At 40.7% G+C, this 27,397-nt stretch overlaps 1 protein-coding gene across 1 annotated transcript in view; it reads left to right on the top strand.

Moving 5' to 3' along the window:
* Nucleotides 1–27,397, top strand: part of CACNA1C (calcium voltage-gated channel subunit alpha1 C) — a 451,547-nt gene that overhangs the window by 38,737 nt on the left and 385,413 nt on the right. The gene's annotated exons all lie outside the window — the stretch shown is intronic.

The following is a 27,397-nucleotide window of genomic DNA, read 5'->3' as shown; positions in this document are numbered from 1 at the left end:
GCCCGAGCTTCGCCCCGGAGGAGCCGGCGACCATTCTCTCCCGCAGCCTTTTGTCCACGCTCGGCTCCGCGGGGGCCGGAGGGGACGGCCCCGGCAGCGCGTCCCCGCGGGGCAGGCGGACACCCCGGGCGGGGGCGTTGCGGGAGCCCCCCGCGCCCCCGGGGCTGGGTGTGTCGCGAGGCCGCGGGCGAGGAAAAGTTGCCGTGAGTCGCCGTCGTCTTCTTCCGAAGGAGAGGAGCTCGGAGGGGAAGGGGGCCGTACGGTGCGGCCGGAGGCGAAGCGGAGGCGCGGGGCTGCCCCGTGGCGCGGGGATATCGGCGCCCTGGGAGGCGGGCGGCCGTGCCGCTTAATGCCTCCCCGGCCCTCCGCGCCCCGGCTGGACACGGCTTCCTCGAGCACCGGGAGAGGAGCTCTTCCCCTTCTCCGCGCTATTTCTCGTCTCTCACGGGCAAGGGGAGGGGAAGGGGAATCATCTATTTACACACGCACGTCCCGGGAGAATGGAGACGGCGGGGAGCGCCCGCATCGCAATTAAAGTTGAGCTTTACTTCGGGCAGCGTTTCCCACCCGGCTCCTCCGAGCATCGCCGTCGCCGTGGGCACCGACCCGCGCCGCGCTGCCCGGCGTTGTCGGCCGTCCCCGGGCGTCCCCAGGGCACAACTTTGTTTGTCCCAACTCCAGGAGCCTCCCCCGCTCCACCTGGCTCCGCTTTCCCCGAAGTTCCTGCTCTCCGTTACCTGCATGCGGCCACCCCTCCCTTCCCCTCCCCTCCCGCACACGCACGTCGCTATTGCGGAGCAGCAGAGCCATTGCCTCCCCTCGGCCAGACGGAGCGAGGTGCCGGCACATCTCCCTCCCAGCAGGGCCCCAAGCCAAGCAGGACCTCCCCCCCCCACACACCCTGCACCCCACCCCATCAGGACCCCCGCCCATCAAAAGGCGAGGGCATGTACGTTAGGGCAGGGGCAGCCTTTGGTCGTGGGTGACAGTGAGTTTCATTGGGAGTATTCCCCCCCTCCTGACAAATAGATAGAGGTTAAAATGAAAATAACCCAAGGCCTAGCACCCCCCAGCTGCTCTATGGCAATGAGGTGGGAGGGGAAGAAGCAACCCCTGATCCTGAGTGCTCCTGCCAAGCACACGCATCCAGCGGGCATAATAGGGCTGCTCTTCCTGGGCCGGAGCTGATAACGTGGCCGGAGAGCTCAGCCTCCATAGCAATATGCCAACACTATGGCAACCTAAATCCTGCTCCCTCCTTATCAGCTGCAGTGATTATATAATTGGAGGAACACTTTTGCATCTGTCTCTCGATGCGGATTGCCATTACTGCCAGGTGAAAGAGCAACTTCCAAAGCAAACAGAACCGGCCAGGTGGAAGAAAGTTCAGCCTCCCCAGAGTGTTTGGGCTGCCATTTATTTCCAATCTATTTTTCTTTTGTGCAAGCGGTGCTTGAAAGGTTAAACTACACGGTAGTCAGGAGAAGCTGGTGGCGAGGAGATCACAGCAAACCAATCGGGGTGTGCAATGAGTAATTAAAGCAACCACAGCTTCTCACTTGCAAGGTGGGGATTAAACACGGGAGTGGAAGGCGAGCCTGGGGCTGTGACACGGAGGTGATGCTCAGAGGTGAGGGAGGATTGAGCTGAGATGCTCCTGGCAGCAAGGTGGATGCTCCAGGTACTGCCAGCATGAGCCACGCTGTTATGTCTGCTCAGAGCGGTGAGCAGCATGGCTAGGCCTCTGCTGGCTGCTGCCTTCTGCACATGTCTGCTGGAACAACGTGTGCTCAGTGCCTGTGTGGTGTGGGAGACAAGACAGCAGTGCTTTACCTACCCAAGGCAAACCCATGGGGTGCGCTGGAGGCCCTTGGTCAGGGGGTGGGGGCTGTGGGGAGCAGGAACTGTGTCTGAAAAGGCGTCATTGACTGCCGATCTGCTAATTGGGGTGGGTCTGCGATGTATTTCTTCCCCGCTTTTGAGTGCCACGCAGCACCCTGGAAATGGTTCATCCCAAAGTAAGAATGTTCTCATCTTTTCGGATGCGCACATCTGAGCGTGCAGTGCTTTTCAGTGCAGCGTCATGTCACACAAAGAGAAGGGAGCGTGGCTGTGTTATCTGCCGGCACTGAGATGCTTCGTGGTGTTTATTTTTGCCACACAATGGACTATATTATGATAACAATCAATTATTCATTACGACCACAGAATATGTGTTTATCTGGAAAATGTGAAAAACAAGCCCTAAATCCTAAAAACCATCCAAATGAGAGGCAGAAAAGAGCTTTCAAAGCGGCCTCCATCCCATCTAATGCACATGTGGGACTGGCTGTAACCCTAGATGGGCGTCTTTGACGGGTGCTTTGAAAATCTGCCTTCGTACCGTAAAATGGAAAATCGGTTTGCAACATCATGTTTCCCAGCCCTCCCAGGGGAGGGCACTCGATGAGTCAACCTGGCCTTCGGTGCTGCAGCCCGAGCTCGGTGGGAGCATCCCCCTGCATCCCGTTGGCCTCCGCCGGGCCAGGCTTCTGCTCCCGCTCCAAGGGAGCTGCGGTGGGAGCCGTGGGGCCGGGAGGGGCCGCTCCCGCTGCCCCCAGGAGGTGGCGGTGCAGGGCTGCAGAGCCGGGTGCGGGGCACCGCGGGGCTGCGGCACCCGAGATGCGCCCGGGGACGGCGGCACGGAGCTCTCCGAGCCGCGCTCGCAGGGAGTGAAGGAGCCCCGGTAGGTCGCGTGTTCCATCCAACGACGGTCCTCCGGCTGGTGGAGCCGCTTGTGGCAGCGCCTCCGAGCTGCCCTTCCTCCAGTGTCAGCTAATGCCTTTGGGCTTTGTCCTTATTGTGTATTTCGGACAGATTTCTACCTGCTGATTGTAAAAAGAACCCCCTCAGGTATCTGTCAGCCGTAATTAGGTCTTCTGGCAACCTCCTTTCCTAACCTGCACACATTTTGTTCTTGAAATCTTTCTCTGTAAGACACTTTTCTAGTAGTCCTTGTATCTTTCGTATTGGTTCAATTAGGAGCTAATTAGCATTGCCTTTATTTGTCAGGAGCCTGTTGATGGGGAGAGGGTCAAGTCACACGTGTACTCCCTAATGCATTTCACATGCATCTTCTGACCTGAGCTGAGGGCCAGATCCAAAGATATTCCCCTTAACTTCCCAGGTATAAATACACCAATGATTGTGGACACTTCACTGCTGATTTCAATTTAAGGGTTGAAATCTGACTCATGCTGTGCCACAAGACAAAACCCTCTTAGACAGGGACTAGAATTTATTAGATGTTTGCTGTGATTATCCTCTCTGCTTTCAAAACGCTGATTTTATCCCCTTCATTTCTGAGGGGGAATGCTTTGACATGCAGAGAAGGTGCTCTTCCCATGGCAGCAAAGGGATCAGAGGAGCAAATGGAATCTTCAGCTCGGAACGTTCCTGTTGTCATCTTGTTTTGCTGTAACGATTCGTCACAGTGGGCTGTAGATGTAGGGCATAAAGCACGCTGGCGATTGGTTTAAGACAGCTTATCTTTGGGTTTTGGGGAAAAATCTGAATCACTGTTTGAAAATGACGCACTAAAATTCCAACCCCACTGACTTAACGGTGATTGCTGGTATTTATAAAGCATGATCTGCTACCTCCAAGTACTCAAAACATTCTGTGTGCTCAGTGTCTGGTTCAGTCCGATGTGGAATGGCAGTACGTATGAGAATATTTAATATAATGTTAAAGAGCAGTACTTAAGTATTCTGCATAATAAAGTCCACTACACTGAGAAAGTTAAGGTGGAGCCTTCAGAAAAGCATTTAAGTGCTTTCAACCATTTCCTGTCCTTTAAAGGAGTATTTAAGTATCTGCTAAAAGCCTGGCATTTGAAATCTGTACCTTTTATAGATTATCTTCGAAATGATCACTAGTTCAACAGGCTGAGCTGGGCTGGGTTGCATTGTTGCCTTGGATGGGTTCTCCTGAAGGTTGTGAACTTCTTCCATCACAACAGTCTACTCGTAAAGGCCTCACCAGAGCTCTCTGTAACCTGTTTGCCATTGTGAACCCCCCACCCCCACCCCTTGGTTGCTTATCTGCTCTGCAATCAGTTTGGGGGGTTGCATCTTTGTCATTCTCTGCAGCAGACCTGGCACACCCTTGTTGTGTGGAATGAATTTATTCTACCAAGATATTTACTTTGAATGATTTGTCCTCATCTATTCGTTTCGGGTTTTTTTATGTGTGTGTTGTGCGTGTGTGTGTTTGTTTTCTCGAAGCATTTCAGTGGAGCAACGTGCAGTATAACTCTTCAATATTGTCGTCTATGTTTAGGTTCTCTCATTTTCTTTCAGTTTTGTGGGAAATGAGTCTACATACATATTTAAAGCAGCATTTATCTGAATGGCAATTGCTTCTGCCTTTACTTTTTGTGGGTGTGTATGTGTGCTACTTGTCACTTCTGCAGGCCAGCTGAGAACATCAATTTGCCATTTGATTTTGCCTCGCTTAACCCTTTCAGGGGATTAATTCAAGGAATACACTCCCTTGAAATTCAGGACTAGCAAAAACAAGATCTCCATGCAAGTGTCTCCTCTAAATTTATTGGCTATCAACCAACATTAACAGATGTGACTATGTGCAGTAAAAGTCTCTCTTAAATTATTGAAAACAACAAATCAGATCAACACTGAGAAAAGCTTTTACCAATGGCAGATATATGCTTTACAAAGCATAATGTCGTTAAAAGGCTTGGTTGTCTCTCTTTCCTTCAGACTGTAGTCCAACCCAATGTATTTCTGTTTATCTGAGAGACAGTATTTTTTATTTAGATAGTAGAAATTAGATGGATTTGAGAGAGTTTATTAATTAAAATGCTTATCATTATTTCACTATCATTAGTGATAAGGGAAGAACACACTATTTAAGCATTCAGACTTACCAGTTACCCCTGAGTTGTTTTCCTTTTGGTATAGTTCATCTAATACCTAACATAACATTACTTTTTCTTGTCACTTAAACAAGTAGAAGTCGGAAAAATGGCGAACTTACCTCTTTTGGATGATTTTGACTATATTGGAGTAAATGAAACACTACATGCTTATGCAACTTGAGGATATTTCCCCCTTCATTTTGTGTATATGTGAGTTATGTAAAATTTGAATACCTAGGTATGTATTTTAATGGAAGTGGGCACAGGTGATGGATGTTCTATGCTTGTGTCAGAGGACAGGCACGTTGCAGCTGTCAGCACCAGTGTTAGGTGGTAAAATGGTCTTGCTGGGAACTCTGAAATACAATGATGATGTCTTCTGGTTGTATGAGTACCTACTGTGACCTATCTTTTAAGGCTTTAATGGAATAAATTATGGCGTAGTCATACATACATCTATGTCCAAAAGAATCCTTGCAACGTTATGCCCTATCCACAGAAGCTGACAGAAACCAATGATAGTGTAAACCTCATTAAGAACTTCAGAGGGATCAGGATAGGCCACTTCCAGCTGAAAAAGCACAGTTTTCTCTATACCTTGTATAGCAATTTCCAGAACAGAAGGCCTAGCTGAGCCAGAAACCTAAGTACAACGTTAATAGATTTTACAGTTTGGATTCTTGAATTTGATGGTCCATTGGCAGTGGGGAAAAAAAAACCAAACAACAAAACCAAAACACTGAGAAAATATCAGTATAGGTTAAATGGTAACAGAAGTCTTTGTAGAATCAGATTTTCACTTTGTCACATTATCACTTGTCCTAATAGGAAGGTGAATTATTAGGTTCACCTAATACTTATTAGTTATTAGGATACTTAAAAGAATCAACAATTGAGGAGAAGCTGCTGGGAATGGCTTTGAAACTGTTCTGCTCTATACATCACCTTCTCTGTTATCTTTCCTAGAAAGGATTGTTTTGAGATGCTGTTCTCCCTGGTACACATCTCATTGCAGACAATCGTATTTCTAAGAAGTAGGGGGTTGAATAAAATCATGATGAAAGATGAAAGGGACTTCAATGGGCCAGATGGATCAACACTCTGCTCAGAACAGGTATAATTTGATGAGGTTGTTCAGGGCCACATCCAGCCAAGTCCTGGACATCTTAGATGACAGAGCCTCCATGAGTTCTTTAGGCAGCCAGCTCCAGTATTAAGCTGCACTAATGCTGAGGGATTTTTGAAGTATTAAGTCTGTGTGTTTAAATCTAAATTTAAATGTGTATATTTTAATATTGAGAACTAAGTTACATACACCAGCCAATAGCTAAACTGTGACCATGTTTCTCTGTTTAATCAGACCTTGCGATCACTTGTTGAAGCTTTGAGATGGAGTACTTGAAGGGTTCTTGCCTCATTGCCTTACACTGGTTTCAGAGTAGGTTGTGGGCTGGTATTTTGCTTTTGTGTTTCTTGGGGCCAGAAATCATATATAATCAGAGTTCACAGGTGTGGTGAAACAAGCCTGGAGTTTCAGTCACTGAGTTTATAATGGGTTGTTTTCCTGTGTTATGCTGGAATAGCTTTCACTCAGAAGTGGATAGAGACAGTGACCAGCGCAAACACTGATGAGGCAGTAGAAATCTATAAATAGTCCACTTTAATGTTCCAGTGCTTGTTAATGCATCAGGTCAATAGTTGAATTCTGCTATAATTTGAAAACATTCATCTGAGCCCAACTACTTGTTCTATGGATATATATACTAACACATAAAAGCACTATGGAAGAGATGACTGTAAAAAAGGATTAGGATCCTAACTCCTGTTTAGGTTTCTTTTCCTTTGCTGACTAAAGAGAACTGAGATAAATGTTAATGTATGTTGTGGTGTTAAAAGCTTTTACGGGAATTCAAAGATTATATATTTGCTGGATCTTGGTAGGTCACTTCTGCAATTTTCAGTGTATGTGTGTTTAGTCTCAGTATTACGTTCTAAATCTCAGGGGCTGTCTGAGCAGCAAAAACATTCAGAATCCACAAAAAGTGGCCAGAAAGTTGGGTTTCCTTCAACAGTTGTGGGGAGTTATCAGAATATTAGTTAAGCCTCATATAAATGGGAGGGGAAAACAGATTTATTTATCCTAGTACCTTTAAGGAGGGGAAGAAAATCCACAGGATTCATCGTCTGCCTAACTGGTCACCAACACACTTAGCACAGATGTGAGGGAGGGAAAATCTGTTCTGATGGTAAAAGGCAGAAGATTAAATTAAAGTCATTCTTAAGGGTGACTGGAGACTTAATGACTTTCAAACTAGGCCCAGAAATGAGAATAAAAATCAGGCTAGTCCCGTGGGAATTTTGTTTGCATCTTATACATAAATCTTATAATTAATTGTTTTAAGGAGATTATTATCTGAGACCCATCCAACCTTAATGGATGCTTTATTGTACATTAAAAGTGTGCTTCTCTAATGGCTTTGTTATTTGTCTTAAAATTCTCAGGTCTCCAGCCCATGTTGTGGATGGTTGCCTTTGGGTATTTTGGAAAAAACAATTAAATATGACTGAACATGACATTATAATTACAAAGTAAATATGCTCTAATTGAGTAATTAACTCAACATTTCTTCCTACAGGCATTGTAGGAACGAATTCATGTTAGTGATCGCATTTCAGATCCTTTATTCCAAAGGAGGAAAAAAGACTGCAGTTCTTCATTATTTCTGCTTGGATGTAACACTCCTTAGGATTCATCCATTGAAAAAAAAAAAAAGTAATAACATGCATTTTTGGTACATTAGGTGTTTCTCAAACACTTTTAGTCAGGTGAAATAAGATGTTGAACGTACAAAGAGACTACTTGTGTCTCTCTTCTCACAAGTCAGCCCAGCTTTGTTGGGGACCAGCTATATTCTGCTTCATGCATTATTGACAAGAATAATAATCCTGAAATTGAAACTTGCCTTAAATAATATCGCTGTTAGCAGTCAGCTTTGTAAATTTGAGATATAGAAGGACTACAATGGGCTGTGTGAGAGGCAACAGAAGCCAAGTGGATTCAAAACGTGAGACTGATGGTGGTTGTATATACTGAGGAAAAAAAGTTGCACATATATGAAATGCATGGTATGTTGAATTTTAAATCTGGTACATGTTGACAAATGTCAGGAAGGCAGAAGTTGAGACTGATGTGCAGCCTCAAACTTTACTGTGGTTTTGGTGTTGTTGCTTTCACATAGTTCACAACGGGCCACAGCTTCCATGCAGAACCCACGTCTAAATATTAGAAATTTAGATTTAGTTGAGTGTTGAGTGATCTGATTTCTTTGGGAAGGATTCATCATATTGATTGCAAAGTTAGAAAATTAAGTCAAACAAGCCAAAATACTACTAAGGAAACAGAGGAAGTTCACAGAATTCATTGCTTTTCTGATTGGTGAGCAAGCAGACTTTTGTGTAGGGAAGAAACTTAGCCTGTGTGCTGTACTTCTCATGTGGTACTTAAGTCATCTGCTGTTGCTGAACAAAGAATCGTGCATGTGCACACAGTGTTTTCAGTTGTAGTTTAGGTTGGCCTGGTGTCTTCCAGAGAACGAGAATGCATTTATTCACTGAAAACTGGGACTGGTTGGCTTAATTGTGATTTCAAAGGGACTGTACAGGAGCAATAGGTAAAAGTGGATTATATGGCATTCTACATCACTTTCACCTCAATTGAGAATTTAAGTGAGAAACCTGAGATTTACAGATAAACAGATTTGGTGCAGGCAGTGTTGAAACTGAGTTCTTGGACTGGTGTACTGCTTGAGTGATATCTAATGTCTTTTGTAGGATCCTCTAATATGTTTTGTAGGATCCTTGATAGGATCTCACTGGCTTTGGCTCAGTTGCACAATCCTGTAAATGCAAAGTGTTACTGCTCACGGGTATTTGGGATGTACTGGTCTTGCACTAAGCAGTGCAGTCCTGAGTTCTCATGCATGTTTCTCTGTGGTTTTCTCTGGAGAGGATTGATTATCTGTTAAATGTAGTAAAGCTTTTTGATTAAATCAGATGTGGGAGAATCCCACATTTGTGTGAAGCTCAGGATGGACTGTACTGAAGCTTAATTATTCATTTGGTGTTTGGGTTTACATTGTGATATTAATGTTACATCAATTTTTATTCAGGTTTTGAGAACAAATGCAATGGCATAGTTGTGACAGGAATGCAGACAGTTGATTTGGCCATTACAGCGTAAGTCAGAAATAAGAGTGAAAGAATGAGCTGAATATGATTTGAAGGTTTTTGTTTGCTTTAAGGCAAAGGGTGTCAAGAAAGAACAGGAAAACTTGTGTCTTAATTCATATGCAGTGATAAAAGCTGCTATGTAGTATGCCAGGAAGTCAGTCAGAAAACAATTAGAGGTACTTGTTACTGGCAGTTCCTAAAGGCAACTATTTAAGTCGTTGAAAACTAATCCCAAAAAGTCAGATATCAGGCTTCAGAAGAGTTGGCCATGGAGCTCTACAGGTGCTTGCCAGGATCTACAGGAAAGTATCTAAGCCTGTGATCAGACTTGAATCACTTAAAAAAGGATCAGATTTTAAAATATGAGAAATCCAACACGTTTGAAAACATTTTAAATGATTATAATGCTGTTTGCACCATTTCTTATGAAATACTCTGCTTAGACATTTTCTTAAGTGGGTTTAATTTGCTGTGTGTGTTACTCACCTTACAATATATCTGTCAGTAAGTATTTGAATGATATGTACATCCCACTAATTTAATGCAAAGCTTGTCCCGAAACAAGGGCAAAGTTTTCTTTTGAATTTGGTGGTACATTTGAGTCCACAGCTTTCTATCAGTTCTTTTTTAGTATCTAGTGTTCTTGTTGAGAGCTTCTGTTATCCTTAGTTTGCCTAGATTTTGCTCATATTTTACAAGAACACCTTTATTTTTATTTTGGTATATGCATTTATGAGGTTCTGTCTGTTGTACTTTAAGAGGGCTTATCATGCAGGATGTAAGTACATAGAATATGGAGGTGAATGTGCCTGCAGATTGCTAAGCATTCTGGCACAAATGCATATGGATACACAATTTAGGAGAAATATGGATGGGTAAATTGTACATGGAGTCCATTGTACAGATACCAGAGGGCAGGAGTTAATCATCTCCCTGTGTCAGCACTGCAATACCATTTTGAAATACAATTTTAAAATACTTAGAGGATGGAATTACTGTAGGGGATGAAAAGCCCCACTTGTCATCTTGGGACTTAAAGCTCGAGTTTATGTGGCTAGTTATTTGAATGACAGTGATAAAAAGTATCTAAACCTGGTGCTCCAGCTACAAAACACCAAACGGAGAGGTTTGACAGATTGTCAAGTGCCATTTGGGAGATTAATGTAAAGTCTAGAGTATAGACGTTTAGGGGATCAATCTGTATTTTAATTTATTTTTATGTTTGGATGTAGACTTCCAGGAAGGCTATACTTCTTTCCTTTTGGAAGGCTGACAGAGAATGGTTTTCTTTTGAAGTTATCTGTCTGTCTTTACATATTTACATGTTCGTAGTCCCTGTAGAATGTACTTCTCCTGTATGTTAAATATTCTATTACACTTCCCTACTTGCCAGACCAACAGGCTTCAAAAATTTATTTTCTTTTGCTTTATAAACTCTACTGCGAGTGTGTTCTTATGTGGAGATATTACTCTGGGAGATGCAGGTGAAGAAATTAAAATGGTTTTTAATTTTAATGAAATGAGTGTTATGAAGCTGTGCGTCTTAACTGCTATCATCAAGCCTGGAAAAGACGCCAGCATGGCAATTGCGGAGAGCTTGATCCATCCACTGGGATGCAAGTCAGGGAGGGCAGCTCCTGCTCCCATTCTCCTGACTGCACAAGCAGGTGTGATCCTTCTGGCATGCCCAGGAAGGCAGTATTGCTGGTTTACTGCTCCAGCTGAGTTCAGGGCCAGGTCATAGACCCCGGCATGCTCATCTGCCTGTAGCTAAATACCAGATATTCTGGGTAGTCTTAGCTTTGGCAAGTGAGACTTGCACATTAGGATATGAAGAGGATTCTCTTCTATGTACTTATAATCTAATCTATAAAAAGTCTGTGCAGAGATCTTGGTGTGAGTTTTGAACCTTATCAGCTCACGTGTCATTTCACTGATGGATGCAGGTTGCATAAATCAAGTGTTTCACTTGAATGTAGAAATCACCATGAACACATGCAAATCTGACAGAAAAGGGGACTGCTCTCTGGTCTCTCTCCAGAGGCTGAACATGGTGGGCACACAGAAGATTAGATGCTAATGGATAAAATGAATTATCATAGACTCATAGAGTCATTAAGGTTGGAAAAGACCTCCAAGATCATCCAGTCCAACTGTCTTCCTACCACCAGCATTGCCCACTGATCTAAACATTTCTTGAACACCTCCCAGGATGGTGACTGCACCACCTCCTTGGGCAGCCTGTTCCAGCACGTGACTTCTCTTTTGTTTAAGAAGATTTTTCTAATATCCTACCTGAATCTCCCTTGGTGCAACCTGAGGCCATTCCCTCTCATTCTGTCACTGAATTCTGTTTCTCTTTCCCTCCCAGTAGTGCACTCGCTTATCAGTAGGCACCAGCGGGGCTTAAATAGCAATCATAGAGAATCATAGAATCATAGAATCATCAAGGTTGCAAAAGACCTATAAGATCATCCAGTCCAACCGTTCACCAACTACCAATAGCTCCCATTATGTCCCTCAACACAACATCCAATTGTTCCTTGAACACCCCCAGGGTCGGTGACTCCACCATCTCCCTGGGCAATCCAACTACACAAGGAGTTCTGGTTTTGTCTGTCATTTTGTCCAGTATGTATCATAAGGCATTTGTGTTTTTTGTTTTCAAACAGTGGGAAAACCATCTCTGCTCTGAAACCACTACATCTTGCTTAGACATATCTGCAGGTGCACTGAGTGGATATATGTGTGGATATGTAAGCAGAAGTGTAGTTCTTTTAGTGGGCCAGAGTAAGTGACTGATTAGAATGGAGCAGTTACGAAGGGTCTGAAAAGAAATTAGATGATTTGAAAGAAGAGTGAGATGGGCTTTGATTCCTGTAATCCAGGTTGCCTTGTAATATGAAGACCTTCAGTCCAGAGAGTCTGAAGATGTACAATAAAGGCTTTTAGAGACACACTTTCAAACTGTCATGTCCCATAGCATAAAACTAATAATTTTTCATAGGTTTCATCTAACCTCACTGTAGGTGTTCATCTAATTAGTCATTTAGAATCCAAGTATAGGTAGTGGAGAGGAAGGCAGCCATGGCCACAGAAGCTTATAGATGTTTGAGATTGGTTGCGGGGAGTGCCCTCTTGGGAGTTCCTTAACTGCACCTTCTCTACGCAGAGTGCTATTAATGATTGTTAGAATGAGTGCCAGGTTTTAGATTGCTAGAACCAAAGAAGTGAATACCACCGTCAGCTTGTGTGTTGACTTCTAATTTTGGTTGTCAACAGAAAAAGCATAGTTGGAGAAAGGAGTTATATGCTTACGGTATGTTTTGATATCACCTGTCTTTCAGCTGACCTGCCTGAATGCAACTATATTAAATGTATATTTTCTGCCTGAATGCATGCTACAAAATGAAAGAGGAAAAAAATGAAAGCAGAGTTTGACTAGAAAAAGAGTAACTCAGGGAAAATCCCTCTTGGAAATGCAGGGAAGCTGTTTCTTGAGAAATCTACTGTTTCAGAGATATTCTTGAGGAATATTACAGTCCCCATCTGGGGTGAGAAAGATTCATTTATCCCAAGGCTGTGTTTAGGAGTGGAGAATACAGTGAGCACACAGTCAGTAGCCTCAGGATGGAGATGGGACTTTCCAGGCAGTGTCAGTGAGGGATGACAAAATGCCAGAAGACACAACATCAGAGGAGCGGTGCCATAATCAGTTCAATCTGCTTCTCCTAGCTAGTGAGTGTGGTTAGCTGGGATGACTGGAATCTACAAAATTTACAAGGAAAGATTAACAGTTAGGTAATGGTGATGTAGAGAGTTTAACTCTTCATTCTGTGGGCTTTGTATTTTTGGGTGAACAAATACAGCATGCCTAGCTCTTGAAGTGCCATTTTTGAGCTTTTGGAAATGTATACAGTAACAGGATCTCAAAGGGAAGATAAATTAAGGTGCAGAATTCATTTGGGCTTATTGATGTACTGCTGGTAAATGTGCTTCTACCTGCTGGAGCCTGGAGTGCTCTGCAGAGTGTGATGGATCCGTGACTTCAACCAGAGGGAAAGCCATTGTCCATCCAGGATACATCCAAAGGAAGAATGGAAAAAGATACCATTCTGTGGGGATGTGAGGACAAGAGGTTGACCTGTCTTGACAGGGCAAGTCCCCCCCCCCCCCAGACCTTTGTGATATTTTAATATCTCAAAGTATATATAACCTTTTGGAATTCACCCGCCTTGCTCTGGGAGGAGGGGTGTGCTGCAGCAGCTGCAATGAAGGAACCAATAAAACTTCCTGAAGAGCATCACCAGGACATTCTGCTCACAGAGGAAAGAGGAGCAGAGCAGTCTAAGGTGATGCCTGCCTTTTTTGAGATAAGCTTTGACTTGTGAAATAAAATCATTGCATTTTTTAAAATATATATTATTCATTTTTTAGTTTAAATTTGAAAATTTTGAAAATGAGAAGTAAGGGAACTTTTCCACAAATAATAATAGTAATAAAACTATAAAATTTCCTGATCACGGCTCCCAGTTTGAACTTTCTATAGAAATCAAAAACATATGCTGCTCCTCTACGGGAAGCTTCTGTAATTCCGCACAGGATTGTCTGTGATGTTTTCTGTCATCGTTTTACCATTTGCTTTTGAATGCTCTTTCACTGCCAATGCTTTGTAATGATACAATGACTCAAAACTTGAGACAAGAGAATGTCTCAGGAAATGCATAGATTTAAGTGGGAGTGATTTGCTTAAAATAACTTGACTGTATTTGTAACACTAGTTTTCTGATTAAGCCATTGTGCTGCAAATAACTTGAAATTAGGACAGCGGAGGGGATCTCCAGTGTGTGTGTGAAAATGTTGGATTTATCCCATTACAGGCCTTGATACGTTCCAAAAGACTTCATTTTACTAAGAAATTTCAAAGTGGTGTGTTTTAAACATCGTCATAATAGTCTTATGTTTCTTACTATCCCTGGTCTATAGACGTCTTGTCTATAGACAGTGGAAAGTGCAGAAGAGACATCTGCCAAGCTGAAGAATCTCACTCAGGTTTCTGAGTCTTCCTGTCTGAGCATCAATATAAACCTAAGAGAAAAAGGTAAATAAATTAATTTAAAAAAGCAGGTCTGATGTGGGAGACAAAGTGTACACAACCCCTGATGTCACCCACTTGAGTTGAGGAAACCACTCCAGTGGCTGTCTTCCTCACTCATAGCAAGGGATACCTTATTAGAAGTCTGGGTTTGCTTGGTTACAGCTACCAAATATTTAATCTCATGAGGATTTTTCTTGGTAGGTGCAAGGGTCGTCTAGTGTCAAAATCCTCTCATGTGCTTGTGCTGGGAAACTATGAACATTTTTTTTTTATTTTTTTTTTAACCATCTCTTATGTAAGACTAAATGACTCAGATGCCTTCAGTCTCTCATTGTAAGACATTGTCCCGGTCTGACTCACATGTCTTCAGTCTCTCACTGTAAGATACTGTCCCAGTCTAAACATTCTTTTATGTCTTTTTCTGAATTCTTTAAACTAATTTAATATTCTTTTTGAGAGAGCTGGAGACTGAACTGCAGTATTCCACAGTAACATTATGGCAGTCTGTACAGTCGCATTACCTGGACTTTTAGGTTTGTGTGTAGGTTGAAACTTCCATGTTGTCTACATGTTAGTTCACTCTGATCATTCCTTAGAGCAAGCAAATCAGTTGTCAGTCCAAAACAGTAAAAGAAATAGGAGTTAACTTGCACACAAGCTCAGCTTCCAGACAGGGAGGGCACAGTAACTGGTGCCAAATTCCAGACATTATGAGAGATGCCCGTTCCTTGGTAAATAAGCTGGATGTCTTTTTTCCTAATGAGCAGAAGAAGTGTACGATTTCATAACCAGATTGTGATGAGATCTGAGAACTGTTAGAAAGATGCAGCTGGAGCAGTGGCTGGAGCTCTCTTCTGTCAGTGCAGTAATACTACCTGCAGTAAGCAAAGGTGCCACAAACCCAGCGTGCGTGTGCTCATGCCACATTTGCTCTGGTGTATGTAACTTCAGTAATGATCTGCTTTTACATAAATGGGATTTTTTAATTTTGGAAAAAATCTATGGCAAGAGTCTCAAACATTTGCCTGCATCTACTGCAGAAGAGGTGAAAGAGGCTGGTTAACAATGTTTAAGTAGATAGCTGGTGGCAAAAGAACTGTTCCCTATTCCAGCGTTGCACAACAGTGTTCAGTGTAAGATGCTGGCTTTTCTCCTCATGAAGGTTTGTACAAAGAGATTGTCTTGCTAGTTTTCCCCACCTTTTTTTATTACTATTATTTATTTTTATTTTATTTTTTCCTTGGCTGCAGTAGCAACCTTCTGATTTAGTGCCTTATTTAGCTTGGGAATGCGCTTGACCAGCAGAGCAAGTCAAGAGTGCTTGTTTTTGCATCTGGATATTAGACATGCTTAGCATTCAGACTTGGAACGTACTCTGAGAAGATACCAGTAAATTAAATAGGTTGGTAAAAGAATGTCTGTATGTTAGAGATAGAATGTACTGCTTTAAATACCCAAATGATTCAGTAAAATCATTTTCTAAGAGTCTATAAAAATGTGACTATAAATCTGTTAATACTGCAGTGCCTCTGGATCACAAATGCCTAGTTTGAATAAAAGTATGTTTTTTCAAATTGCTTTTCTCTGTCACCCTGAAATCAAAACAAAACATTGTTTTCCTTTGTTGAATATTATGGTTTATAATTGTGCAGTTAGTAATTTTCTGTGGATTTATTGTAATGGAGGTTTCCAAGCAAAAGCATTTTCCCTTGCCATGTAGAGCCTGTTGCATATGAAGCATTCTCCTGATTCTGTAGGAAAAAAAAGAGATGTAGAATGATAATACAGAGGTAGCATTTTTCCCCCTCAGTTCACGTTTTGCCACCTTTTGCATGAATTCTCTCTAGCACCTTAATGGTGGAAAGTTAAAAAGAGGCCTCCTGTTGAAATGTCTTATTTTTAAATAATTTCATTGAAAATAGATTGATATCGGTTGTATTACTCAAATGAAGGGGGAAAAAGTACCTATTTTCTACCAAATCCATAAGCAAGCGAACATTTGGTATGGTTGCTTTCAACACTTTCCCCTGTGGCTCCTTTTTCTGGTCTTTGGTTGGTCTTACTGCAAGCAGCAGGGAAAAGCACTTCTTCAAAATGTAAAAGTGTGGTTGTTGGAACACCAGGATTAACTGATGAAATCAAAGTCAGTTTTGACACATGAAGTGTCTTTTAGTATACTTTCCTTTGTAACCGACTGCATTTCAAGTAGGGAATGTATCTTTAGTTTATGAGGATACTGTGTATTCAGTCTAAAATTAGATAAATACAGCTTAAAATAGACTCTAAGTTACGGTTTTCTGGAAAGCAATAAATAGTTTTTAGGTGATTCTGTTTTGTGTGGGTGCTAATGACATAACTTACAGACGTCTGTTTTTTACAAAGTATAGTCTATTAGCCACCTCTGAAAATTAGATACATGCTATTCCATGAAGTTTTATGCCCAATACTTTCTAACATCAGTAGTCAATTTTCAAAACTTAGACCAAGCTTCCTCTACACAAGGAGAAAGGTTCTTAGACAGAATCGACTTCTAGAACTGAATGGTGCTTAGGAGCCCTGTTTTAGAAGTGAATGTCACCAGCTTTATGGAGCAAGCAATGAGATTCAGTATCTACCACAAGAATAGGAGACATTAAAACTATGTATATTTCTGTGGGGAAATGTAGATAGAGTGAGAAGCTGTGCATGTTTTCTGACAGAATGACACACATGGCACTTAATAGAAAGTTAATTTGAAAACTAGATGATTGAGTAGAACAAGAATACAAGAACAAGTGATGATTCTAGGTGTTTCAGGGAGAAAAATGGTTTGATATGACCTTAATGCATAAATCCTTGCTCACTCATGTACCTTTGATTTGGATGTCTGCTGTAATCTCAGACCTCAAAATCCTTTTCACAGACCTGCAGACAGTGGTAATACTAAGTATGGTGATGGGTAGCCAAAATGGTTAATGGAATCTGCCCATTTTGAATGAGAGGACCAAAGAAGGAGTCAGGTGGGGGTCAGATGGCCTTCAGAGGTCCCTTTAGCCAGAGTTACTGTATGATTAATGACTTCCTAATGCAGGTGTTCTGACTGGGACAGATGGCTGGCAGGGAGTACCTACAGCACGTAAAAGGAGGTTAGATGTATGTTCTTCTAAACTCTTGCTATGTCCTTTCCAGCAAATTCTGCCTGCTGTCTGGTTTTGCGCATCTGAATGCTGGCCTGATAAACAACAGGAGGAAGGAAAAATCTCAGCCTGAAAAACCAAAAAGATTTGCACAGTGCATGGTTTCAGGGCTGATTTCCATTCAGTTTGGATGCTTAAGCATTTTTCCTTTATTTATTTATTTATTTATTTATTTTTCTATTTTGTTTTGTTTAGATCTGTATTGAAAATCAGGCCATCTGTAGATCAGATAGAGATTTCCATATAGTTTTATGTTTTGTTATTATTGTTTTTAGCAGTCATCTACCTGATACAACTGGGAAGTGACTGCTCTGTGGACTTCAAATTGTTTAGATATCACACATTTGTATGTATTTTTCAGACTCTATTTGGGACTGTAGTAGAAACAGCCATCATAACTCCTGCAGAAGATCAGCTTCAGGGTTTCTCTGTACCTTATGCACAATCATATTGTGCATGTACTCCCCACACGTGCAAGTAATTTCACCTCATTTTATCCAATTAAATTTTATGTACAAAATTTTTGAATTAGTTGTGTACAGTGTGAAAAGAGATTGACAATCCCATCTGTCTCTAAAGACTGGAAGGAACGGTCCTCTTCATTTACTACAGAGAGAGCTTAGACAAGATCCCTTTTCTCTTCTGGTTATTTGGGTAAAGTGAGATAAACCACATTTATGGCTTTCTGTATTGATTGCTGTCCCACTGTGTGTTCTCAGACAAAGTATCTGGATACCATCTAGTACAGTAAAAGCTATTTTAAACCTGTAAGAGCCTTGTTTCTTTCCAGGATAGTTATATTTAGATTATTCACTAAGTGAAGAGTAATCATTATTCACCAATAAGAAAATGACAAGCAGTTAAGTTGACAAGTTTGTCAGAAGAATCCAATCTACTGAGTTACAGTTAATCTCTAGAGGACTTCTACTGATGTCAAGGAAACTTTTACCAAAGATGTATTTGATCTCAGTATCTCTCATGGTGGTAGCTTTAATTTAAATGAGTGTTGCAAAAAGAATAATAATTGCATTTAAGAATAATAAATCACTCCTGACACTCCTGTTTGAGGATCTGTGCCTAGAATTTGTCCAACTGATATGTTGTCCTTCTGGGAAATGTATCATGACATGTACACATGTTACAACAAAGGTTTTGTACTGATAGGTACACTAAACTGTTACAAGTGAAGAACTTGGGCTTTTAATTTATATTCCATTTGGTGTTAGAAATGCCTTTTGTGTTTTGCATTCTGTAGGAGATTACATTATCACAGCAGAACTCCAGTTTTGTGTAAATGTTTTCGTTAGACATTCCTTCAAATACGTAGCTAATTGGGTTCTCTTGGAGCTACCTGAGATTAGCGCAAATACTGCTGTTAGTAAAAGGGATCCTTACATCACTACTCTTACGTTGCTGTGTTTGAGTTTTATAAGTGAGCAGTGGTTGATGATGGAAAGAAAAGTGTTCCCTGGATTGATTTCTGAGAGCTTAATGTAGGTGCCACCAGCAATGCACCTCAAGAAAACAAAGAGGATTATCTGTGCATTTCTTTGTATTTTATATCTTGTAGCTTAAAGGCTATGAGAAAATGGAAATCCTTCAAAGGAAATTGATCATCCAACACCCCCCAAATAAAATTATCTCCTAGTAGAGTTTTTAGTCTGGTTGAGTTATAATACAGACTTCTCTGGCTCTCTTTTTATCTTTATCAATAATCAGACTTTTCTTTTGAGATACTTGCCTTGGGGTAGAAGAAAGAAGCTTAGCATTAATATGCTCACTGCTTCTTTCCTCTTCCTCCACCTGAAAAAGGAAAGCTTGCTTGCCTGTTTTTCTCCTGAAACTTTTTCTGTTCTTGTTTGTTTTATGTTAGATCACGCTGTAAAAATATAAAACTAAAACAAAATAAAAACATTTATCAGTAAAAAAACCCAAATATTTGCTACAAGATTGTGTCTCATTTTGAAAAAAATGGAGCACACATGCAAAAGCAAGTAAACAAATAACCTGAACTGTGCTCATTGGAAAACATAGTATTTTCAAAAAGCAAAGTAGTCTTTAGAGGCTTCTGTCATCACATGGTGCATATGGAACAATTAAGTGATCAGAAGCAGTGAGCATGGGTTTATGAATGATAGGACCTGTCTATCCTGATCTCCTTCTAAGACAAGGTGACCTGCTTAGTAGATGAGGAGGTTTCCCTGGATTTTAGTAGTGTTTGTCACTATTTCCCATAGTATTCTGGAGAAATTAGCTTCTGATGGCTTGGACGGGTGTACAGTTTGTTGGATGGAGAACAGGCTGAATGATCGAGCCTAAGCCACAGTGAATGGAGTTTAATCCAGCTGGCATCTGGTCACCTGTGGTATTCCCCAGAGCTCAGTCTTGGGGTCAGTTTTGTTTAATACTTTTATCAATGGACTGGGTGAGGGGATTGAGTACACTCTTAGTGAGTTTGCAGACAGTAAGAAGTTAGGCTGGACTGCTGATGTGCTTAATGGTTGGAAAGCTTCGCAAATGGATGTATTGACAGGCCATGCATGGGCATGTGATGCTGAACATAGGGAACTGCTGGGTCCTGTGCCTGAATCACATCCTCATGCAGTGACATAGGCCTTGGGAAGAGTGGCTGATAAACTGTCTCTCTGAGGAAGACATGAGGGTGTTGACCATGTGGCCAGATGGCCAAGAAGACAATTGGCAGCCTGGCTTGCACCAGAAACAGGTGCAACAACAGGGAAAGAGAGGTGGTGGTTCTTCTGTTTTCAGTACTGGGGAGACTGCACCTTGAGTACTGTGGTAAGTTTTGAGCCTCCTGCTTCAAGGAGGATATGGAATTGCTTGAGCGTGTGCGGAGAAGAGCAATAAAGTTGCTGAAGGACCAGAAAAGAGTTATGAGGAGGGAGTGACCAAACTGGGACATGGAGCTGGTGATGTGTCAGACTGATGGTTGGACTTGATCCTGAAGATATTTCCCAACATTTCTGACTTACATGAAATAGGTAATGGAAGTCTCTGGCAATGATTCTATCTGTTTGTCCACATTTCAGCATTCTTCTATGGTGTTTTCAGCACGTGGATGATAAAGAATGACTTTTCAAGTAAAGCATATTGACTGACAGAAAGACAACAAATATTTCAGGCCGTTGTTCTTCTGAATAAAGTACAGATTGATGGCAATAATGCAGTGAACTTCATGCTTGTTCATTGATTAAAAGAGGAGATCAGTGTACAACGATTACGTGCAAACAAAGGTATTGGTAAAAAAAGCAGAAATAACTACAATCATGCTAAAGTATGAAAGATAGTATCCTTTAATTAACACTATTCCTTTTGTTTTTTACCTTCTCTTATCAGAAGATAGCAAACTGTGCCATATGGGCAAATGACACTGGAAGAGCCTTTTTAGTGCCTGATCAGAGGTTTCAGTAAGCCTATATTTATCATATGAGGCCAAGCTTAGCTCTCAAAATGCTTCAAATCTGTTGAATTTTGTTCTTATCTGTCCAGTTTCTTTTAGAGTGGTGTGTATGTTCCAGATAACACAAGAAACTGCATAAAGGCCTGCAGTGAAATTAAGGAATACTACACCATGATCTATCCTGTGCCTCAGCTGAGTAAATCATTTCCTAGTGAAACAAAAGGAACAGTAGCATTGTTGCCTGTATTCACATGTGCACATGAGAGTGATTTCAGAGTCTGCAGTACTTGGAGGGTAAATTATAGAAATCAGTATCTCAGTGCCCAGATCTTTTGCATATCTAAGAAAGTGCAGATGGACCATATGGAGGAAAGATATTATCAAGAGGGCAGTGGCTTTCCAGTATACTCTATATTTTTCCATGGAAAGAATGTATTTGTGGTAAACTTAAAAAGAAGTGCTGTCCTACCATTTATTCTCATGTTCATGGGGAGTTATTTTTGTTTGTGCTTTATTCTCAAGCTGGGAATCTATTGCACTGAATGTTCTACCAATGTAGAACAAATGTCTTTTCCCTTCTCAGAAAATTTGTGATCTAAATTATGTTGGCAAAGCTACAGAAATTTACCTTGCAGCATCCCCAGTGAATTTTGATGTGTAAATATTTAACCTAAAAGTGTTCATTACTAGACATGAGGGGGGTGCGTGCACTCGATCTCTTCATTGAAATGGACTTGTTTTTTCACACTGCTGGTAGCTTATGGCATCCTTTATACGTTTATGTTATGCAGAAAAAAGAAAGCTCTGTTTGGAGAGGGGAGCTAAAGAAGACAAAGATCTAGTTACAAGTAAAGCTTGGTTCTTGAACAAGATTTCTTGTTTAGATTTTAAAATGTTTAGTCTCAAATATGGTGAATGAACTGTATTCAATCATGAATCCTTTGCGTGTGTTCTGAAGCTCCAAAACAATTCACACACACACACACACACAAAATGCTTTAACTCTCTTATCTGGGCAAACAACTGCACACTGAATTTTGGTCTGACAAGATGTTTAGAAGTGTATGTGTATATTATAAACTATGTTACAGCAAAAGCCATAGTTAGGTTGCAATCCAGCTTTCACTATATCCCTGTTGCTACTTACAAATTTCTTCCATAAAAAAGAAAATAAATCTGTTTCTGGGGAACAACGAGTCATTTTACAGCTAACTGTCAGAATTAAAAGGCATTTCAGATTTCAGAATACCCCTTTAAAAAATATGAACTGTGTTTGTAGTCTTGCATTCGGAACAGAGAATCTTAAGAAAAGTCAACTAGCAAGGCAAGCTGGATCAGGCCCCGGGCAACCTGATGTAGCTGTGCATGTCCCTGTTCATTGCAGGGGAGTTGGACTAGATGGCCTTTAAAGGTCCCTTCCAACTCTAAGGATTCTATGATTCTATAAAAGTGTAATGATGATTTATGGAAAAGGCTGTTTTTTCATATAAATCAACTGGGTTATTTCACTTCATGAATTTAAACTCTATGTGTGTCTAGGTGTTAATATCCTGAGATATTGAAATGGTTTTAGAAAAATGTATTTGCAGAGTGAGGGTCAGATTTTAAAACCAAAGAAATGAAGTTCCAGGGCAATTGGACTGAGGGCTGTCCATAGGAGGAAAGAGAGCATGTATAAATCTTACAGCATGCTGATAGAGCTGCGTTGACTGAAAGGATTGAATCAAGGGTGGTTTATTCTGAGGAAGTGCCTTTTGTTGATATATAAATCACGAAAAAAAGAATAGAAATTTTCTTTGGAAGGCCTCTCCTTCAGTCTAACAGAAGATGAGTACAAATCTAGCATCATGTGTGTGGTGCTTGTTTAAAAGACCTAGGGTGTGAGTGATACTACTGCCAATCCTGGAGATCAATATGCATATGTAATTGTCACTGTTGTTAGAAAGTGTTTCCTAATGTATATCATTGTTTTTCCTTGTTGCAAAAGCCACTGCTTATTGCTTATTCACTGTGCGTACAATGAAAGATTGTTCTCTTTCTGTTCTTTGAAAAAAGATACATATGCTTTTCATATTTATATATGTGTAGTATATATGACATCTAACATACGGCATATACAACATCTAACATAGACTGTTACCATGTCCCTTTCTCCATCACATCCTCAAGAGCAACAGTCCAACTCCTGACATTCCCACTTCCCATCACTTTGCCGAAGAGCTCATGTTTTTTGGGCCTTTTGTTGATCTCATTGTTGATCTTTGTTTCAGCCTGAACTGAGCCACGTGAGCTTTCCTGAAGCGTGGAACACAAAGTTGCCCATTGTATTGCAGCTGAAGCCTTAGGAAGAGAGGGATCAATTGTTCTGCATAGATTCTCTACCTGTTTATACACTACACTGAAACGATGGCATTTTGAGAATAGAAAGCAGTACGACAGTATTAGCTCCTATTGTGCTGGGCATTCAGTATAACCCCCAAGGCTCTTCTGAAAATAATTTGGGCAGATGATTCATTTTGCTTAAATGCATTACATTTTTTCCCTGCTGAACTCCATGTTATTTTTAAGACTCTCCAATTTGTGAAGCTCATTTTGAATTCAAATCCCATCCCTCAGTATATTTGCTGTACCTTCCTCCTTCATAGTTACATATACATTTTATTATGCTATTCACCATTTCATCATTGAGATCATTAATGAAGATGTAGAACTGTGCATGCTTTTGGGTACCTCTATTTGAGTCTGATTAGACTGTGTACGAATGACAACTGCTCTCAGGCATCTACTGTTTGGGCTTTGTGCTCTATTGCAGCACTTCTTTTTCTTGTTCCTGTATTCCTAGCATCCTTGTGGAACTGTTGTACAAGACCTGATGAAAGTATTAATAAGGTCAGGAGACAGGACCGCTATCACTTCCATCATCCCTGTATAATCTGTTGCACTGTTGTGGAAGGAATTAGTTATATTCATGACAGATGCATATCCACTTATGTTTTTCTCCTTTTTTCCTCCAAGTACTTGTTGATACTTTTTGTTTTACTTATCCCTCATTATTTTTGTTTATTTACTTATGGAGACTGAAGCTTAACTGAATTTAAATTCTCATTCTCAGATTTCTCCTGTCCTTTGAGTTCAGAACAGCAGCTGGCAACTCTGAGATTACTTAAGTGGCTTCCTTAAATGTTTTAGCATGCAGTACCAAATGTATGTACTTTCAGCTAGGATCCTACTTATCTAAGTATTCTTTCTAAACTTACTCTTTCCCTTTCTGGGTGGAAACTATACCTTCTTTTTCATTTGTGGATTCATTTTGATTGTCACCTGCTCTTGGTCTTCCTTTTATTCCTTTCTTTAGTGATGGTAATCTTTAAGCCCTGTTGACATCATCTTGCATACACCATCTCAATTGGTTAATGGATCAGCGTTTTCCACTTTCTTTGTATTATTAACAAATGGTGACGTTCTTTTTTATTGTTCTTCAGGTTTCTTGTTAGGTGCCTCTTCACCTCAGTATCTGATTTTTTTCTCTGCCTGCTTGAATTAGTCTACATAAAATCTTAGTAGTGTTAACCAGTTTCCTACTTTCTGTATACTTGCTGTCAGCATTCAGCTGAGGCGCTGATTGAACCAATTTTATCTTTTACTGTACTCTTCTGCTTTGGGGAAAAATGCAGTTGTGCAACACCATTGTTCTGAGGTTTTCATTCTTAGGATTCTGATGTTTCTGGTGATTAGGGGGGTGGGGAAAAGAACAGTGAAGACCTACATTGGCATTGCTCCATTTTCTTTTAAAAATTCATCTAAGCACTAAGTTCCTCTCAAATAAGTATGAGGCAAAATAGATAAATGCAGGGCATTTAAAACTTCCAATTTCATCATGTCATTAACTGGATCATTTCTCATACAGAATGATTGCTGCTTATATTTTTTTTTCCCTTTAAATGAAGCTGTATATTAATAGGAGGCTTGCCAGATGTACATTATTAGAATGCAAATAGCTCTTATATGCTGATGACCACTAAAGCCTTTATGGCACTGTGGCAATGTAGTTGTAAGCTTACAGTGTCAGGTATTTTGTGCAGCGTGGTTCATTTCCCATGGTATAGCAACTTTATCTGCTACTTTTCTGACTTAGTTCTGATTTTGAAAGCCTTTCTTCTGTTACTGTGGCATTTGAAATGATTCTGCAGTTTTTCTTCCTTGCAGAAATGAAAGTTGATCCCTAAGATCTCAGAATCAAATGTATCCATTATATTCACATACAGACTTTTACTTACCATGCAAATATCTAAGTTCATGATCTGTAACAAAGGTACTTGAGAGAGAAGAGTTTTCCTCACCTGCAGGACGTAGTCAACAGCACAACATCTTGCTGAAGGATGGCAGGGATTAGCAGGGTGGTGATGCTGCAGATTCCAATGCGTAGTGAATTATTCCATTTGGATGGGAACCGAATCTCCGTTTTCCATTTCTTGTCAACTTCTAGTTTTACAACTGTGTAAATAAATATGGCGGAGGTGGTTTAGGTATGGTGAAACGTTATTTGTAGCAGAGAAATAGAATGAAGTGTTTTAACTGAAATGTTGCAAAATGAAAATAGCAATGCCAGTAACTGCAGCTCTCAGGTTACAGAAATGTTTTGCTGAGTTTTCTCCCTGCAAGTTTGGCTATGCTGTCCTTGAAAATTTTGCACAGTTCTTCAGTGTACTTTCCGTGGAGTTATGTGAACATCACTCTTTTTGATTTAAGCTATGTTTCTGAACAGCCTGTAGATCAAGGCATTTGTCGCTGCCATGAGTTATTCAGTAAAGACAGTCTGTAGCCTCTGAGCTTCATAAGCGGACAGATATTTATCAGTAATCAATATTTGTTAATATAAATCTGTCATTACTGGCTCATCTTTTGAAGTTAATTTGAGATAAAGCACTTTTTTAATGGGTAGAATCAAAAATAACAAATGACCAGAAGCGTCTTTAACTTTGCTGGCACATTGATGTTGGAGTGCATAAACCCGAATCCTCACGTGAAACCTAACTAATAAGCAATAATAATGGAGAAACTTAACACATTCCCAAATTGCAAGAAAAGTCTTCATTAAAATAGAGCAGCTGCTTATTTTCTGGACCACATGGTCTAGTCAGCATGATAGGAACAAAGCAGTGATGGATCAGCAAGTTTGCTTTTGCTGGAAGATACACACATTTATTTTATCCGCTCTAATGTGTCAATATTAAAGAAGAACTGGAGTTGGGAGAATAATTAGAGTAATTTTCCATTTACTTTTCTCTCCAGCTTGCCTCAGGCTAGAGAGGTCAATTGGATGCTAAGGAGAAAATGTGCATCTGGAACTAGTCTGAAAATAAATACGTATCCCATGAGTAGTGCTGTGTACAATTTGCTTAGTCTTAGAGAACTAACTAAGTTTGTCTGCCACTTGATTGCCTTCTTCATCTAGGAAATGTGCTTAGTCTGTGTGGTTCTGAAAGCAATTTTTCTTCAGTTTCAAAATCTGAGGGATGTAAGTTAACTATTTCTCATTTCTTGCTTCTTTCAGCTTTCCCTTTCACTTCTCAGAGTTACATTACTCACCAGCTCTCTTTGGCTGGTTTGCAGCTAGGAAGCTTCCCAGTGACAGAGACAAGCTCTCGATTTTCTAGCTGTGTGGTAAAACAACGGCAGCCTGGAAATCTCATGGCAATACCTGACATAAAATAACATCTGACTCTATCATGTCCTTCCTTGCAATTCAGTGAGATGAACTTTAATATTTTGCATGCTTTCTGGGTAGGAGCATACCCTGTAGCAATGTAGGTGCCAATGTAATTGTATTTATTCTACCTGATCTAATTTGTGTAATGCTGTTATGGCTGTGATTTCTTGGCATTGCACATCTGGCCATAAAATATGCATCTTAGGTAATGATTTTATTTCAAAACCTTGAAGCTGTTTGTTTGTTCTAATTTGGCTTGTCTTTCATCCAGTACTTTCAGCACAACAGGTAGCATGTGGTCTTCTGTTTGTTTTGTCCTGTGAACTATAGGAGCACATCTGCTCTGTTTAATAACAACATACTCCCACATTAATCTAAAGAGGTGAAACACAGTCAATAGATAGACTTTGTGCTTGCCTTGAAATAAAAAGTGATATAACTGTGTTACTGGCTTTCTACTATCCAAGTTGTCCGCTTTTCTGAAGCACAGTCTCTTCAATCCAAAAGCAAGGGAACCACAGACCCCCAAGGCAAACATCCTCACTGGAGAGGCACAGGTGGCTTCGTAACTGTCTTTGCTGTAATGACTGAACAGTTGGGCTGGCTTGAAAGGGTGACCTTAAATTCTTGTACTGTTAAGACCTTCCAAGTATCAGACACATTGCCTGACATATTTATTCTGTTATTATGATTGAGAAAGCATATGCTTCTTCAGTGTCAGCTAAAAGAGGTGCAAAACATGGAGCTGCCTATCTTGGCATTCCTGCCAGTACAGGCTTTTTAGTGTCTGTTACTCCATTGATTTTCAAATATTGAGCTTTCTTAAAGTCAGTTTTTTGTTCAG

This window comes from Coturnix japonica, chromosome 1, assembly GCF_001577835.2.
Source record: "Coturnix japonica isolate 7356 chromosome 1, Coturnix japonica 2.1, whole genome shotgun sequence".
NCBI lineage: Eukaryota > Metazoa > Chordata > Aves > Galliformes > Phasianidae > Coturnix > Coturnix japonica.
Note: the sequence above shows the minus strand (reverse complement) of the source record. Positions and strands in the feature narration are given on the sequence as shown.